Below are 14510 nucleotides of genomic sequence, written 5' to 3'. Positions count from 1 at the left end.
AAAGTGAATCCATTAACACTCTAGGAAACAATCTGACTATTGGGAGAAAATTCAAGACCTTCTAAAATGGATTTTAGAAGGTCACAGGAGCCAATTGTCGCATTTGTGTTCTCTGTCAAAATTGTTTTAATTGAGCTCTGTAACAACTGTGCGTTCTGACAGTGGGGTGAAATGGCACGTCTGGGGCTCTAGGGGTGAAATTAGCTGATGTGGTCCTGCCTTTGCTGCAGCAAAGGGAAGTCTCTTGGGAAAGATCTAGAAGGGACCATAAGTTGGACAGAGTATTCCTTGAGACTCTGAAGTTTATATTAGAGCTCAGAGGAATTGCAACAAAGATAATTAGGTTCATGAGGATTAAATGCAATATTATGAGAGGAAACGCTAGAACAACTGGAAGAGATGTTGAAAAGAGACTCTAGCATTTACTTAAGTTTGGATTTATATGAACGTATTTGAGTGGATGTTCTGTAAAAAGTTCATTTGTTGGGGGCTGGGGCCATAGCTCAGTGGCAGAGCTTGCTTAGCACATGTGAGACACTGGGTTCGAGTCTCAGCACCATATATAAATGAATAAATAAAAAAAGGTCCATTGACAACTAAAATATATTTTTTAAAAAATTAATTTGTCAGAAAGATTTGGATTAATGATAAGACCACCTCAGTCCTGCCTTAAACTAATTTACAACTTGACTGATGGGAAGATATGTGAGGACTCATCTGTTCAAAAAAAAAAACAGCACAATAAAAAGCATTGTAAGATACCTCAAAACTATAGAGAAATACATACATGTGGACCTGGTCAGAAACCCTGAAGGGGCTCTACATAAATGGAAAGTTGTAGATGATCTTAGTTGAGGTGTTTCTGTGAATTATGAAGGCCCATCTCAATGAATGGACTATGTTAATATGACTATGAGGTTTCAAACACTGTTAAGAGATTTTTATTAAATTGCTATTTTGTCCCTCCCTCCCCCAAGACATTTGGCAATGTGTAGAGACATTTTAGATTGTCACGACAGGGAAGCACTACGGACCTCTAGTGGGTGGAGGCCAGGGATGCTGTTAAACAGAGGTTTCATCGGATGGTCTCTATAAAGAATTACCTCCTATAGTGCTGAGGCTAAGAAACCTTGAGGTCAAATAAGCTAGGGAAGCTGTATTTAAATGAGAAAAGAGAGAAACCTGGAGAAAATAAAACTAGCAACAGTTGTTATCTCTACCAAGCACAGAGCCTGAGACAGACTGAAGAAAGGATGTCTGCCTTACTGAGATTATAGGATCAGCAATCCTGGGTCCTAGTTTGCATCCTGACTGGGGGCAAGTTCTAGACCCTACTAAAGCCTCAGTTACCAAAACTGAGAATAATAATGACAACAACAGTACCTGCCTTATAGACTTTTGGGAATATCAAATAAGAAATAGAAATAAATTCATATCATATTGCTTGATAATCTTTAAATGACCAATTGGTAACTACACTCAGCATAGAAATAAAATGGAAAAGATGTCAACCAAACTGTTTGTATTGCTTATCACAGACCCTTGATTGAATATTGCTTATCACAGACCCTTGATTGTATTAAAAATGTTTTCACCATAGCATGTATTACTTTTATAATAAGAAAATGATAAATTTTTTTTACATCAATTCAAAAGGAAGCTGTGGATTGCATATCATCAACTCTAAATGTTCTGTTTTCCACAGTCAAGTTGAGGTTGTCCCAGTAACAAAATAATCAGATATTTCAGCCAGTCCCTAATCCATGAATGTGTGGAAAGCTGCATCTCTCTGTCACTGGAAGGAGGTAAAATGATTGTTAATATTCTGATATAGCAAAAGCAATGGAGTATTTATGATGGACTGGAGAATGGATTATAGGATTTGGTTTTGCTGTAGTTATTCACATATATTTGTGTTTTGTTTGATCTTTAACATTATTTCTCTTTTAATGGGCATGTAGCAGTTTTATGCTTAAAGTTATTCTTACTTGACAGGGATTTATCTACTGCCAGTTCCTATGAGTAAGGAAACCCAGAGGCACAGTTTCTTATTGGTTAAAACATAGACTCTGGAGCCAGGCTTCCCTGTGACAAACCCCAGCTCTACCACTCAAAGCTTTTTGACCTGGGGAAGTTACTTTATTTCCTTGTGATTTGGTTTCCTCCTCTTTGAAAAGGGAGAAATAATGCCCTTAAAAGGTAACATAAAAGTTAAAAGGAGACAGCATGAATATCATCCTTAAACAATGCCTGGTTTCTAACATATCCTCCGTAAGTGCTAGTTGCTATTATTTGAAGGCTGATTTTTTTTTTAACACATCACAAAGAAGAAAGACACAGTATTAACTTTGATAAGACAAAAATTAATTTTGGTAGCCATTCTCTAACATGTAGATAAGAAACACCAGACAGCCCTCTATTACTTAGTTCTATTTTAATTAAGCCAGTTTTATCAGATTGCATTCTATGGTTTATTCATGCTGCTGATTACACAAGAAGATCATGGTGTTTAGATCTACCCGCTAATGCATGACCATAGCTTTTCCAAGTTGTAGTTACTTATAAAACACTTTCTTCACTTCTTACTGTTCCTCAGGAGAGCTTCCCATATGTGTTTCTATCATGGAATAGTCTGAGAAAGTGTTATCAGAGTCCTAGGCCAGAGGCCCAGGTCTGAGGGTCCCAACAAATCAGGTCTAGCCACTCACTCCAAAAAACAAAAAGTATAATGGTGAAAAGCAGGAAAGGAACTTGAATCAGCATAGCCAGTTGGAGAGATGAGTGAGATCTAGTGTCTCAGCCCTGTCTTTTGAGGGGATGCTGACATGAGCTTTAGCTTGGAAGAGAAGAAGAATTTGGGCTGGGGCAAAGATCTGCATAATTAAGCAGTTTTGGTCAGACTGTGGTCTGGCTGATCATTATGTCAGTTCTGGTCACACACAGTCTACAGGGGTCAAGGAAGTAGCCACTGCTCAGGGGGTAATTTTCATTGCTTCACAGGAAATTTCCCATCAGATCTGTGATCCTGGAAGGGGATGATTGCTCTCAGGGGAGGCAGCTTCATCATGGGTTGATCTGCCTGCAAGCCTCACCATTCCTGGAAGGTGGGCAATGACTGAAGACTTCTGTGCTCCACCCCAGGGGTCTGGAACAGGATGTCAGAGCTGACAGTGGACAGTCTGCTAAAAATCTGCCTTAGCTATTCTTCTTTTGGTGTCTTCAGCCTTGAAGGGGGAGGATGACCAGCTCCGGATGAACACTCCTTAAATGGTTAACATGCCCACATGCAGAGTTGAGCAGGAATCTGATCCAAAGTTTAAAGTAATAAAGGAAATAGGTAAAAGTGAAGACGGAGATGCCACGCTTGAGCCTGCTTTTAATGACCCATTGGACATCCGCAGGCCCAAGTACAGAGTCTGTACTTTAACAAAAATGGTCTCTAAGTCCCTCTTATAAAAGTACAATTTTTAAAAAAATATGTTCTTTTTAGTTATGCCTAACAGTAGATTTTTAAAATTTTTTTTGGTGCTGGGAATTGAACCCAGGACCTTGTGCATGTGAGGCAAGCACTGTACCAACTGAGCTATATCCCTAGCCCGGTAGAATGTTTTTTGACATAGCATACATATATGGAGTATTACTTCCCATTTTTGTAAAAGCACAATTCGATGGAATAGGTGGTAGAAGAGCCAGGGGTTCAGAGGTCCCTTTTTTCTGGTGCAGTTTCCTGTTCCTTGTCTGCTCCCAGGGTGAGATGTGGTAAATGAACTTTCACTTGAAGAGTCTCAGTTCAGGACTGAGGAGCAAAGCCCCATGAGGGTCCAGGGCAAGAGTGGAAGCTGGCTGCTCAGGGGTGCTTCTGTCTTGGTCTTTGAGGGAAGAGAATGGGAGGTTTGTTGGGGTCTTTGAGACTGAGGTGAGGACAGCTACCTGACATTAAACTGATAGGAACCAGCAAGTCATAACAGTGGTCCATCGCTGGCAATATTTGTGCTGAAAAATCTTCAGACCCAAACTGCCTGAGATGTTCAACAATGTAGAAACTATGGACATGAACCAAACTTTTAGTCAAGTCCTGTATGGATCCAAAATAGATTTCTGAGAAAAACTCTGACTTGTGTCCATCTGCTCTGAGGAGATAGAACAGCCTTGCCCCTGGATATGATTCCTAGTCAGGACTTTAATTTCCATAGTGAATTTGGGCTTAATGATTTATTTTCCCTTCCAGGCTTTCATGGGGATTTACCTGGAACTGTTGATTTTTTCATAAAATGTTCAACTGGGGCTGGGGATGTGGCTCAAGTGATAGCGCGCTTGCCTGGCATGCGTGCGGCCCGGGTTCGATCCTCAGCACCACGTACAAAGATGTTGTGTCCGCCCAAAACTTAAAAATAAATAAATAAATTGATACCTGTCTTTGATTTAAAAAAAAATAAAATAAAATGTTCAACTGAAAAAAATTATTTTCAAGAAAAATAATCTATAAAATAATATTTACTCTGATGCTTGGCACAATGAATATTTATTGTATTATTGAGTCTATCCTAAGTATTTCAAAGTTTATTTTCTAGGTTAATGGCTTCTGAACTCTGCCACAGAAGCCTTTGAGGCCTTTGGGGAGGGAAGACAATAAAAGGAAGGAAAGGTCCAACTTTGCCTTGATCTGTTTTATATACTTGACTTCTCTAGAAGGTTCTCTCTGAAGAAAAGTTTTCTTTGTTAACCACAGAGAAAACCACTTCTACTGACAAATAATATTTGTGTGTATGTGTGGTGTGTGTGTGGTATGTGTGGGGGACTGGGGACCAAACCCAGGGCCTTGTGTGTGCTAAGCACATGCTTCACCACTGAGCTACATCCCTGTCCCTGCAAATGACGTGTCATCCTGAGATCACCAAGGTCACTGGACAACTTCCATTGTAAAAGCCACTCATGTTGCTTTACTGTCCTAAAGAAATACCTTCACCAAATTTGTTGAACTATTCCTTTATAGTATATTGAAGGTTCATACAAGAATGGCCTCTCACTGTGCAACCATAGAATATGGGTCCTTTTGATCTGTGTTCCACACACAGGTCTCCCCATCAAGCATCTTTCTGAGTTCAGTCCTAAGAAAAATCTTATTTCACTAGAGAATAATTTCCCTTCTCTGACAATGTGAAGTATACAGAGAAGTGTATTTTATTTTCAGCTTTTCCTTAGAGGTCCTGAAAAATCCTGAGCTAAGTTTTCTGCTCATCACAGAAATGGTATTGACTTTCAGGGGTTGGAATATTTATTTTCTCTCTTCCTTATCTATTTCCACCTATTTTTACCATTTCGCCTCCACTTTATTTTATATGCCTCTTTGTGAGCTGCCTCCAGGGCTTCTTGGAATAGGGCAGGATATAAGTTCAATAAATAAAAGATGTCTAAACCACTTATGGAGAAGGTCCTCTTGGGACATAGCTGAAACATTACTGATAGAAAGGGACCTGGCTCCCACCTTCTACAGGAGTACTGTTTTCTCATTTCTTCACATTGTGCTTTAGTCTTTAAAGGCTGTAGGATTGTAGGTAGCATATTAGAAGGCTGATGGATCTATATTTATAGCAGGTGAAGTCCTATTTGCAAAACGTCACCCTAATGAACTTTAGAGTTACTGCTTACTTGGGCTGGCATAATATTGTGTGAGCAAAATTTCCCAAAGGGTATTATCAGTTTGAACAGAGATTAGTGGATCACTGAATTTTAGGATTTCAAGTGACACTAGAGATCATCTGGCTCAGTGATTCTCAACCAGGGAGATGTTTGTTAATGTCTGGAGACATGTGGTTGTCACAACTGCTGCTGGCATCTAGGGGTAGAGACCAGGGATGCTGCTAAGCATCCTACAGAGCCCCAGGGAGCCCCCACACCAAAGTGGTGATGCTTCTGGGGTTGGAAACCCTGATCCAGACCAATTACATAGTACTTCAGATAGACTGAGATCCAGAGTTTAAATGACCTGTCCTTCCAATATAAGATCAAAAATATAATTACCCAGATTCATTCTTAAAATAATGAAATGATGAAAAATCTCCCTTTAAGATTGACAAGAAGGCAAAGACCTCTGCCTTGGAGAGCTGTATGTGGCAGCCCTGTCGGAGTCGGGCATGGCTGCTGAACTTATTTGGCCCTGTGGAGCGTGAACAGCCTCAACATATGTCTCTTTCAGGTGGGAGCCTTAGACGCACCTGTTTGATGTGTCATTCTGCCTCCCTCTGCCAGCGTGGCCTGCAGTGTTCCAGAGAGAGGCAGCCACAGCTGCTCCATGTTGGGGACATGCTGGGAACTGGAAATAGCCTTTTACTGCTGCTTTAAAATGTATTCACATTATCAACTAGGACCCTAGGGAGTGTGACATACAGGGCTGGGCGGCTGAGCAAGATTTTGTTGCTTTCCTTTCCGTTGTACCTTAAGATCTGCATGTGCAGCCTTCAATTCTTGCTCCTTCTGTGGTTCCTCAGTCGGGTCCCTTTTTGTTCACACCATCTGGAGCGCATGGTAAGGCTTCTGCTGTGGTCCTGCTATGACTGAGATAGCAATACGAGTGCTTTCCCTTTTTGTGATTTGTTATTTATATTTTTAAAATTATAGTCCTGAAATAGCTTTAGCACTAGACAGCAAGACAGAATTTTCCTTCCTTTCTCCTGTGTTTTTTTTTTTTTTTTCTCTCTTCTTTTTATATTTGCTTCTACCCAGGACTGGGCACCAACGCACAGATGGCCAGCTGGCTTTTATCTACCTATATATGTGGAAGTCTAGAATGATCCATTACCTAAAGAGGAGGGGGTAGGTGCTAGTGATGTGGTACTGGAGTTAACAAGCAGCTAGGTGTTTTGGGAAAGGGGTAGCTGGTTTGGTTTTATTCTAGGTACTGTTTATAGGGAATGAAAGAGGAGGTTCCTTCTCTCAAAAACCTTGGAGTCTTGCAAGGAAATGTACTCATAAGCAAGCTATTCTGCCTCCTTACTTCTAAATTCACACTTGAATCTCTGATCGTGACACTTCAGTGGTGAGGAAATCACCCTCTGAGACAAAAGGCGATAAGAGAACAGAGTCCAGAGCTTTGTCTTGGGGGCTTACGGGAGAGCCTGCTGAAGTTACTTTCTCTTCCACTCCCTACCTGCCATTGGTCCTTGCCACACTTTAGGTCTTTTAAAGGTGTGAAGAACTCCCAGGACTCAGACCTCTTTTATCTTGTTCCTGTGTAGAAAAGTCTGATGGGTTCCATCCTCCAGGGAATATTATGAATGACTGCTGTTATTCTCAGGAGGGTCTGACGGGTAGATCGCACATGCCCTCATTTCCTATGTGCTTACCATGGGCCACACACAGTTCCAGTGTTGGGGATCCACTGCTAAATGAGGCAAAGTCTTTTCTCTCTTTTTAAAAAAATTTTTTTAAACATTCTTTTAGTTATTGGTAAATCTTTTATTTTATTTATTTATACACAGTGCTGAGAATCGAACCCAGTGCCTCACACATGCCAGGCAAGTGTGCTACTGCTGAGCCCCAGCCCCGGTCTTTTCTCTTAAGGTACTTACATTCTCAGTATTGATCCCCACCCCATATCAGGCCCTAGGTAGGCCAAGCCATCCTCCGTTCTCCTTCTCATCTTTTTTTTTTTTTTTTTCCCCTTCTCATCTTTGAGTAGGCCTTGTTGACTTGTTAAGCCAACATCACCAGCTTATCAGGCAACAGCATAACTAATACCCATAGTACAAAATGCCTAATTCACCCCCGCCCCAGCTCCCAGCTGGCTGGCCAGGGTCCTTCTCTGCTTATGTAGAGAGCTGGTGACCAACCCTCAGTTGGGTACCTGCTGGGTACTCACTTCCACTTGGGGAAGCTCCGTCCTGCTTACCCGACTGGCTGTCTCCTTACTCCCTGCCTGTGTGGAAGGCACTTGCCTCTCCACTGTCCGTGAGAACTGCAGTTTACCTTAGCTTCTGGGAAACCTTTTCTAAAAAAAGAGAAAAAAGAACTTTTAGAGTCATGCTTACCTAGTGTTAACTTCTAAAGGAATATGGAATCTCTAGGAATTGTTTTTTTTTTCCCCACAAATAGGCTCTTATTTAGATTTCCAGAAATTATTTTCAGATGAAAACAAAAAACAGAACAAAACAAAAACTAGTCTGACTCTTCCCACAGAATTCTAAAACACCTTCCACATAATGATCGTCAACATATTTTAACGTTTATGGCAGAAATAAAAATGCATCATCACATTTTTTCTTTTGGGTAGTTCATTGTTTTCCCCATGAATTCATAGGAGTTCTTTGTCTACTTGTGAATATTTTTACTTTGTCTATTTTGAAAATAGTTTTTCCTTCTGTACTGTTTTTTCTTATTTTCTCTATTTATATACCTTTTTTTCTTATAAGAATGTAAGATGCCTACACAAAGGTGCCTACACAAGTTCATTTTCTGTTGTATACAAAAATGTGTACCAAATCCCTCAATTATATAAATATTCCTAACTTTCTTCTAAAGTTTTAAATTCCATTTTCCAGTTAAAGTTTTTTTCCAATTAAAGTAGAATGATTATTCTCTTCTAGTGGGATGACCAGTTGTGTCAACATTATTAACTATCTTGCCCTATGAAATGAATCACTAGCTCTGTTTATATTCAATCTTTTCCCAGATTTTCTGTTTTGCTCCACTGATCTATTTGCAGGCCAGTGTTGTAATGTTTGAAAGCACTGTCTTTAACAGAAATTTTATTATTATTATTATTATTATTATTATTATTATTATTATTATTTTGGTACTGGGGGTTGTACCCAGGGGCACTTTACCACTAAGCTACATCCCAAGACCTGTAAGTTTTTTTTGTTTGTTTTTTTTTAATTTTAAGATAGGATCTCACTAAGTTGCTGAGTCTGGCCTTGAACTTGTAGTGGTTTAGCCTTGGCCTCCTGAGTCACTGCGATTGCAAGAATGCACCACTCTGCCTGGCTTTTAATGGAAATTTTAAAATAGTAAAGCCTTCTTATTGTTTTTAAAATAGCTTTCTGGGTTATTTCTAGATTTTTATTTTTTAACAAATGAAATCATTTAGCTCCAAAACCTCACTGGGAATATAAATGGAATGAAATCTTCTGATTCACCATCATGGAATGTATTTACATTTATTCAAATCTTCTTCTTTGGTTTTTAAAAATAAGAGTGTTATAGTGTTCTTCACCTAAGATGTGTTCCTCTCCTCATATTTTATAGGATTTTTTTTGTAATGGAAAAATGGAAATTTCCCTTTTACCTGGTTATTATTATTATAAAGAAAAGTTATTATTTTACTTGAACTTTTATAGCATTTAATATGTGCAAACATTTTTAGTTGATTTTTGGGATTTGTTTCTTCTTATGAATGTAAGAAGAGGTTGATCATGTTTGCCTTGCTTATTGTTTTATCCCCAGCATTCTAGCAGGTCTAGTGAATGAATGAATGATTGAATAAAAGATATCTTAAAAAGAGTTAGAGATGACATTCAATAATTTTCTTTATTTTCCCTTTCCTTCCTTTTTTCCTGTGTTTTTAACTCATACCAAACTTTGACATCCTTAGGTTATTGCAGCAAATAAGGTGGGTAGTTCCTTCAGTTTTTTCTTTAACTTTAAAAAAAAAAAAACTTTATTAAAGTCTATCGTATGTATCTTTAAAAACCCACTTTTAATACTTAAGAAGTGTATAATACTTAAGGAGTTAAATAATTTTTATTTATTTTGTTCAGTGTTGCAACCAAAACTATACATCAAATTGAGAATATCTCATTTTCCTAAGATCTCTAATGCCCAGTGAGAGTTTATTCCTGTTCTCATCCTCACCTTAAACCCAGGCAACCATGGATTTTCTTTTTATTCCAGTGAATTTGCCTATTCTGGACATTTCATAAATATGAGTTTGCACGGATAGTATTGTTTATTCTAGAATTTCATGTAACCCAAATCACACAGTGTGTGCTTTTTGGCTTCTTTCAGCAACATGAGTTTTCTGAGTTCATTCTGTTATTGGGCTCATCTCAATACTTTGTTCCTTTTTATTGTTGAGAGTACTCCAGTGTGCCAGTGTATCATGCTTTATGCATTTTCCTATTGATGAATGTTCTGGTCATTTTTTGTTTGTGTTTATTAGGAGCAAAGATGCTGCAGAACATTCTTATACAAGTCTTTTTGTAGACATGATTTCATTTTGTTGTGTGTGTAAATACCTAAGTGTCATTACTAGGTCACCGGGCAGTTGTATGTTATCTGCTAACTTTTATCTGGCATTACATCACTTTACAAAGTCTGTTAGAATTACAGTTTTTAAAATATCATGTTTTGGATTTTCTAAATAATGTACAATTTGGAGATATTTATAATTTCTTTTATCATATTGTTACTGATTGTTTTATTTACTCTTAGAACTTCTAAAACATTTAATATTTTTTCAATAATGATGGAGATATTGTCAGTCTTGTTTCTAATTTTTTTTTTTTGGTATTTTTATTTTTTTGTCGTGCTGGGGATGAACCCATGTGCTTGTGCATAGGAGGGAGGGAAGCACTCTACCAACTGAGCTATATCCCTACTAGCCCTTTCTGATTTTAATGGAAATTATTTTGGTGCATTATCATTTAGTATGATGTTTGCTTTTGGTAAACAGTTTTTATCATATTTAAATAGTTTTAGTAAAGCTTTCCCTCTTTTGCCTAGCTGCTGAATTTTACCAAATGTATTGTGGGAATTCATTTGCTTTTCTTCCTTTGTTTATATAACAAAGTATTCATATAGATTTCCTGAAAACAGACCCTTTTAGCATTCCTGAAATAAATCTTACAAAAGACGAAAGATGGCACTAGGCTTTACAGAAGAGAAAATCTAAATGGCCAACAAACATGAAAAAATATACAACCTTAGTTTTTGTCAGAAAAATGTATATTAAAGTAACATTAATATACCATTTTCTGGTTCAGGTTAGCAGAAAAAGTGATTATTCCCAGTACTAAAAAATTAAGAAAAGAGTACATTCATTTACTGGAAGGAATGTGACTTCTTTTGGAAAAGCTATTTGGCCAAATATTTTAAAACTAAAATTACATGTAATTGTTAGGTCATCAATCCCAAATTTTAGAACCTAGCCTAAAGAAATAAAATTACCAAAATTCAAGTCTATGAATACAAAGATCATTTTGTATAATGAGAAAAACCTGAAGAGGAATGAATGGATAAAATCCATGCCATAAAACTGGGCTTGGTGCACTTGCTGATGGCCCCAGCTATCTGGGAGGCTGACATGGGAGCATCGCTTGAATCCAGGAGTTAATCGCCAGCAGCACAGTGAAACTCTGTCTCAAAAATAAATAATAATTCCATGTCATTTGCTTATATAATATGATATAATTTTCATTTTTTAAGTTTTTATTTACTTTTTTAGTGAAATAAGTTGCCCATATATGGTATGTATAGTATAATCCAAATTTTGTGAGATGAACAATAACATGTATATAGGTTTCCCATTCTATAGGGAAAGGAAAAGATTTCAAAGATACTTGTTTTAAACCTTGGTTTTCTGAAGGGTGAGGATGAGAGAGAGAGGAGTTAACTTTTAAGAAAAGGAAGCAAGGATAAAGAAAACATATATATGATTATAGAAAAGAGATTACTATGTATTACTATGTAAAATAGTATTGATTGCAAAAACTTCACAATGTTGAAAAATTTGGAAACAGCATAAAGATCAGCTTAAAGAAATTATTTCCATCTGTTAAAAATAGTGCTACACATGTGTTTAGAATGCATATTAAGTGAAAATTCCAGTTGCATTCTATGATCCTGTGCTAGTATGATTGTGTGGTTGATGGGCTTTGTTGCTTTTATTTTTTTAATCTGATGAGGGAAAAGAACAGAAGTTATTTCTGGAAGTATGAATCAACAAAACAGAGTTGCATTCCTTAAATGATACTTTTCTTGGGCTAGCTGTAATTTCATGAGATTTAGTCATATCTTTAATTAGATAGTAGAATGCTTGAGGATGGGACTCCCTTCTTAAGATTCAGTATAACTCTCAGAACCCAGAATAATTCTGGTTCATAGTAGCAAGAAATCATCCTCACCATACAAGGAAAGGGCACAGTATGAAGAGATCAGGGCTTGAGCATTTAAAATAAAACACCCTGGTCAAAAGTGCTCCCCATCTGACTTCAGTGCTTGACGCCAGCCAGTTGCAACTAAATAGGCCTGAGTACTCTTCCCTTTCTAAAGATATCATTTTATCAGTTTTTTTTTTAAATGAAAATTATATATGAGATTAACGTATTACTGCATCTTCTAGTTGCTTCTTCCTTATCTCTGCCCTTTGCCTTTCCTACTTGGCTAGATTTGGCTTTCCATTCCAGGATCTTCTTGAGGCCTTTGTCCAGTGTTGGTCTAGTGCTAACCTGCTTGCTGGGGTGAGTGCACACAGGGACAGTTGTGCCATTAGCCTCATTAGCCTTTTCCTGCTGCACCCTATTCAAAGCACAAGACACCCCTCTTCCTGTAAACCTGAGCTACTTTGCCAGTCTGCTGACCTTCATAGTGTCTTTGTACAACCTGAACTTCCCTCTCCTTTCAGATGGGCACGGTTGCCCATTGTACTTCTGTTCTCAGCTCTTTGGAAAGAGAGGAAGACATAATCTTCCTGTCCATGTGAGAAGGTGTGTAGAAATGTCTTTTATGGTTCTTGCTTCAGTCAGAAGTCACAAAGGGATTGAACTTCATTCTGGCTGCTGCCACTTCAGTGATGAACACACAAAATAGGAGGCCACAGTTCTTGATGGGACATAAGCTACAGTTTCAAGGACAGGACAGGCAGGCAGAATCAGAGTTATGGGGACTGACCTGTTTGTTGGGTCAGCAAATTAGTCCCTGATTTATAGAACTAAATTTGGAATTTGATTGGGTTAGAATTCAATTACCTTTGCTTTGGTTCCAGTTGGAGTCTCTACTCCAGGATGTCTTACCTGGTGGATGGACCACAAGCAGTAGGGATCTCATGACTTAGCAATATTAAAAACTCAGGCAGGTTATACTTGTTGGTTTTGAACAGACTCTAGATATGTATAGAAACCTGGCAGCTGACTGAGGAGAGAAAAATGTCAGCTATCCCCCATGCTGATGTAGGGAGTTGTTTTGTTACTGCTGTAGGCTGTCCTGGCCCCCACAGGCCAGGACTCATTTCTAGGGGGTCAGCTATGTTGAGAGAGGCTTGTGCACTACGTTTTCATTGAGGGCATTCACACTTCATTTCAGGGAAAAGAAGCTGTTTGTTCCTTAGTTCAAAAAGCTCTCAACTTTTGACAGAGGGCAGCCTCTTTTTTTCCATATGAAGTAGGACACATTTTGGAATCTAAAATATTATCTGAAAAAAGCATGATGTATTTTATAGTTTTTTAAAGACCACTGAAATGTAAATAAATCTATCAGAATATCCATTAAAAGGACTTGTTCCTCGTAGTGAAGGGACCCTGCTACGCGTTTTTGTGTGAAGTAACAGCCCGTGGCTCTGCAGAAATAGCAGGCCTCTCCTCAGTTGACCAAGAGCTTCTGTGGAAAAGCCTGTTTACACCAGAGTCCGGATGCCATTCCTACCTGAAGCAGTTCCAAGAATATGTACTTAAATTTTAAATAAATGATCAGATCAATTTCCAGATGAGGTGGCCATTACAAAGTAGACACTTTGTATTATTGGTACAGTTATGATTCCATATTAGCTAAAGTTGAACCTGACAGAAAAATATTGATCCCTTCTTAAAATATAAGATAAAACACATTTTGAGGTAAGTTGTTTGTCTTCCTATTTATGCTGTCCAGTGTTTAAAATATAATGATGTGATAGGTTGAATATTAAAGGAATCTAAATTTCTACTTTCTTGATTTCCAAGGTGCTAACTTTGCTAAAAACTATGGGAATAAACAATGTAATTTTCATAGTGATAATATTACTGTTTTTTTTTTTTTTTTTTTAAATTCTGTGACAATTGCATATTAGGCTGAAGTAATCCATATCTTTTGTGGTGCTGAGCCTGGGACCCAGGACCCTACTCATGCTAGGCTAGTGCTCTACCACTGAGCCACATACCCAGTGTTGAAGAGGACTTGAAATAGAGGATTTGCCCTTACACTGGGTAAAGAGGCAGAGCCCTAGTTAATCATAGCCCAAGTCTAGACTCCCCTTATGAAGTGGCAAAGTCAGTTGAATCGAGATGTAGATTTCAGGGTCCTATCATCAGCTCCAGTGCTTCTCTCAAAGAATCCAGAGGACTTCCTGCCTGGACCTTGAAGTCACTTGCCAAGGACAAGTTTCCTGGTTCTTCTCTTCCTCCTTCTTCAAAACGGATGTCTTCTTCTCGAACGTCCTCTGAAGAATCTCAGCTGCACTTAACCTTTCATCTAATGGGGAACAGAGGCCCCAAAATAGGCACCTGGTACACATTCTATTCTGGGATTTCCTGGGTCAGATTATT

The 14510-nt window shown here is 38.2% G+C and overlaps 1 protein-coding gene and 1 pseudogene across 4 annotated transcripts in view; one reads left to right on the top strand and one right to left on the bottom strand.

Moving 5' to 3' along the window:
* The window catches only part of Bicd1 (BICD cargo adaptor 1), a 223939-nt gene that overhangs the window by 54226 nt on the left and 155203 nt on the right, over nucleotides 1-14510 (top strand). The window lies entirely within an intron of this gene.
* LOC114091615 (large ribosomal subunit protein uL24-like) lies at nucleotides 7962-12765 on the bottom strand (annotated as a pseudogene).

The sequence above is a fragment of the Marmota flaviventris genome, chromosome 3 (assembly GCF_047511675.1).
Source record: "Marmota flaviventris isolate mMarFla1 chromosome 3, mMarFla1.hap1, whole genome shotgun sequence".
NCBI classification, from domain to species: Eukaryota; Metazoa; Chordata; class Mammalia; order Rodentia; family Sciuridae; genus Marmota; species Marmota flaviventris.
Note: the sequence above shows the minus strand (reverse complement) of the source record. Positions and strands in the feature narration are given on the sequence as shown.